General features: G+C 41.0%; 1 pseudogene; it reads right to left on the bottom strand.

Annotated features, from left to right (window-relative positions):
* Positions 1-1,553: 1,553 nt before the first annotated feature.
* Positions 1,554-3,931, bottom strand: LOC143582199 (serine/threonine-protein kinase-like protein CCR4 pseudogene; annotated as a pseudogene).
* Positions 3,932-4,490: the final 559 nt, after the last annotated feature.

Raw genomic sequence — 4,490 nt, 5'->3', positions numbered from 1 at the left:
GAGAATCATACTAGATTGCTCTTGAATATAAGTGTATATTAAGAGAATGACTAGAGCAGATATCAGGTAATATATCAAGATATGAGATAAGATTATATGATAATACCATTCCAAGGTGTTGGAGTATTTATAGCCGAAGGTAGGTTTCCAAGCAGGTACAACCGGCTGAATAGTGTTCCTGTTCTGCCAACTGTGGGCTACGCACATGCCATGCTGGTGGTTGGTGGGTAGGCAGCGGCTGATAGTGACCAGGCCGGCTGTGTACTATTCCTGTTCCACCAACTGCAGGCTATGCACGTCCTCCGACAGGTTGGTGAGTAGGTCAGCGGCTAATAGTGACATACAGTACAAGAGCGTGCTGCTCGTCATACTGTTGTCAGTGAGCTGTCGTATCTTTGGTCAGATCTTTTGTCCATACCTCGTCAGGTACAGTACAAAAGATCATCCAGTATCGTACGGACTGGCTCATTTGGGCGGGAGTTCTCCCGGCTTTGTGCGGGAGAGTTCCCGGCTTTGCTCATTCCTTATTCAGGTGACATTACTGAATTATTATGAGAGCTAAGTGCCTTGTGCGTGTAGCTTTGCTGCGCAGGTAGCCTTCCCTGATGGCTTGTATCCGCAGCTGCGGGAACAGGCAGAGTACTTCACCATTGGGAGGCTTTTCCTGCGGGAACAGCTTGCGTACTGCGCGTAAGGACGTCACGTCTCTGAGCATGGTGGGTCCTGCGGATCCAGTTGGTCTCTGCGCAGACGTCCCTTTTAAGTTAAGTCTTGCGGGTTCAACAGCGCAGACGTCCGTTAAGGAGTCTTGCGGGTTCAACTGCGCAGACGTCCCTTTTTAAGGTGAGTCTTGCGGGTCCAACTGGGCTCTGCTGGGACCACCCTCTTCAGTATAATACAAAATCTGATATGTTAAATAATTCACAACAATATAATTTGACCTTAATATAAATTCTAAATATGTACGAAAGATTTCATCCTTTATAATAATATATTTTACGATCCTGATGTTACGTAGATGAAACTACTGATGTCCAAACATTGCCAAGAGCTCAATTACCTAATCATTTAATATTATAAGTTTTATTTAATATTATAACTTCAGTTGAGCTCATAATATACTCTGACCCAAACATAAATTAAGATGACATTACACTTTAAAGAATTATTAAATCACTCCTCATTTGTGTTATATTTGTTAAAAATGGACCCATTGATTATGCTTTTCACGGGTTAAAAAACAAAAAACAATATATTAAATTAACAATTAATAGAGATGAGATATAGTTAAAAGGATTAAATCATTTCCTTTGAATGAGATGAAGTGATAAAGTGAAAAATAAGTTACGTAATGTTTATACATAGGTAATGGAGTTTAGAATATACCTCATGGCGACACGGCCTGATATATTGTTCGTTTGTTTGAATTCTCATTTGGATTATTCAATTTCATAACATCAACATAGTCTGATTTTCCTTTTATTATTACCAATAATAGCATGTCTGTAATACATGAAACGGTCATTGTTGAATACTTTTTAGAACTTGGCCCATCAAAACAAATTAATCATTAAAATGAACTCATAAAAAATGAATATTATTTAAAAAATTAATCTTATGAACAATGCAAAAACCTTCTATACTGAGCAAGATCTGCTTTCATAATCTTTACAATTACTTAAACTGATGATATCGAACCATTCGAGCTATGAGAAAATGACGGGATCGTCAAACAAGCCGATAACGCCCTTTCTAAGCACATAACAACTTCACTCATTGTAGGCCGATCTTGCCCCTCTAGCTCGACACAATCGACAGCTATATATCCGACATATTGTACAGCTTCGATTTCAAACGGTGTTGGTGGAGGGACTTTAGGGTCCAAAATCCGGTGTATCTCATCGCGTAAAATGTAAGGTGCAACCGAATCAACCACATTCCTTCTCTCACCAGTTTCTGTTTTATGAATCGCGCGATGCCCTGATAACATTTCCAGTAAAAGAACCCCAAAACTGTACACATCACTTTTAGCTGTCAACTGCTCAAACTTATAATACGCGGGGTCCATGTAACCGACCGTGCCTGCAGCATGTATTGATAGGTGTGACGTGTTGTCTGGTGGGCCCAACAAGGACAACCCGAAATCCGATACCTTACCCGTCCATTCGTCATCAAGCAATATGTTCGATGACTTAATGTCACGGTGAATGATCGGTGGATCAGCGTAGACATGAAGGTACTCAAGCCCACGGGCCGCATCCAGAGCGATTTTGAGCCTTGCGGGCCACAACATTATATACGAGCCATATAAACTATGCAAATGGCTATGAAGGCTCCCGTTTTCCATGAATTCGTATACTAGAACGAGTTCGGTTTCTTCTTCGCAAAACCCTAGTAACCGGACCAAGTTTTTATGATTAACCCGAGATAAAAACTCAAGCTCGTTTACAAACGCTTCGTTTGTATCCTCTTGGCGTTTGTGCATACCACCAGGATACGATGACGAGCTCGTTAATTCGGCCCGTTTCACCGCTACTTTCCGACCATCTGGTAGTAACCCGTGGTAAACCGACCCGAAACTTCCAATCCCAATTCGATGATCGTCCGAGAAGTTACCGGTCGCGTTAATAATCGTTTGTAATGTGAATTCTTCCAAATGACCCCCAGTTCCCATACTGATCAAATGACTTAGTTTCTTAACAAGCACACGATTCGCGGCTTGAACTTGCGAAGCGATTTGATCGTCTTCCATAGGGCCCGAATCGTGAACTTGACTACCATCACTCGATTTACAGAATCGAATGATTAGAAATCCAATAACTAGTATAAACGAAAACGAACCGACTGACCCAACCACCACGAAAGCCACCATTTTATCACTCCAACCACCATTTCGTGGCGGCGGTGGCGGCAATGATGGCGGTTGTACTATTACCGGCGTGGGCGGAGGTTGATCGTAAACACACTGCTTACAAATCATCAACCCGTTCTCGCAAAATGCCGCATAATTCCCAATTGGGCCACAAGTACAAGAACTTGTACATAAACCCGGGATTACATTTTCAAACACAACCGAATTCACAGCTTCATTTCCCCAACAATAAACCGAATAATTCCAAGTCGAAATCCCACAGAAAACACCGCGGTTCACCTGCAATGCCTCGAAATGAACCCGCTGTAAATATTCAGGCAACCGGAAACCAGTGTCACCCCAGCAAATCACAGTTCCGTCAACCCGGATCGCACAAAACCGATTATCTCCAACGGAAACCGATTTAAACAGACCATCCGGTTTCCAAACCATCTGCTCGCCCCAACAATTCAAACTGTTACTCGAATTCACAGCACAAACACGGGTATTACCCGCGGAGATAGCATTGTAACTTCCATTACTAGAAACATTTAAGTCATTACTTCCTGAACATATTACTTGTCCAGAGCCAGACAACCCACACACATAATTACCCACAACTGAAACACTAGAGCTGAACCGGGTTCGGTTGAGAGCGATATCATCATTAAACTGATCCCATTGCCAGCATAGTAGCTGACCATTGGCGCCATCAATCCCACAAATATGGGAATCACCGGAGTCAATCTCTATAAGGGACGAACCATGATAAATCCGTTTAAACACGACGATTCCGTTAGCCTGGAACCTCCAGCATACCAGAACGGAATCAGTTGGTGATACGGAGCCTAACCCGCATAGGAAATTAGACCCGCCTACGATTCCGATTAACGGGAAGTTGATTTGGTTGCCATATGGGAATATATTCGGTGTGCAGTTGAGTTGAGGTTGTGACTTGGTTAAGGCGCATATTAAGGTTTGGTTGGTGGAGGTGATGTGGGAGATTGAAAGAGTTGGGAGTGAAGAGTTGGAAGATTGGATGAGAAAGAAGAGGGTTAGAGAGAAGATGGAGTGAGCCATGAAAATGGTGGTAGTTTCATGGTGAAGGTGGTGTATGTGTGATTGTATGTGAAAAGGTGTGTGGGTGTAGACGCGGTTTGTATTGGGTTGTGGAAAGAGAATGACAACGGGGAGAAGACCATTTCAAGCATTGGAATAACGTTTACGTGCTACCAATTCAAATCACAATAATAGTTATGAATTATCAGTGTCATTATTGTTAAGTCAAATTAAAATAAGTTAAATTATAACCATTTAGAAATTAGATCAACTTTGCTTATTTATAAATTTTAAATCAAATAAATAGTTTTAATACACAACGAGCATCTCACGATGTGTATTGCGAGCCGTTAAAAAGATATACAAATTTTACAAGTTAAATTGTAGAAAACATTTTCAAAAGTTCTATTGTAAAAAAAATATATATAAAAAAAAAATAAAAAACAAACAAAACAAAAGCTTTTATGTAAACTCACGCGTTAATGAAAGGACATTGACGATACCCGAAATATTACGTAAAAAGGTCAAGCACTTTGTGACGGAATCGTTATAACCTAACAAAAAATAAACATAAAAATGT

This window comes from Bidens hawaiensis, unplaced genomic scaffold (genome assembly GCF_021521415.1).
Source record: "Bidens hawaiensis isolate Kalapana, Puna unplaced genomic scaffold, B.hawaiensis_p1.1 tig00031489_1, whole genome shotgun sequence".
NCBI classification, from domain to species: Eukaryota; Viridiplantae; Streptophyta; class Magnoliopsida; order Asterales; family Asteraceae; genus Bidens; species Bidens hawaiensis.
Note: the sequence above shows the minus strand (reverse complement) of the source record. Positions and strands in the feature narration are given on the sequence as shown.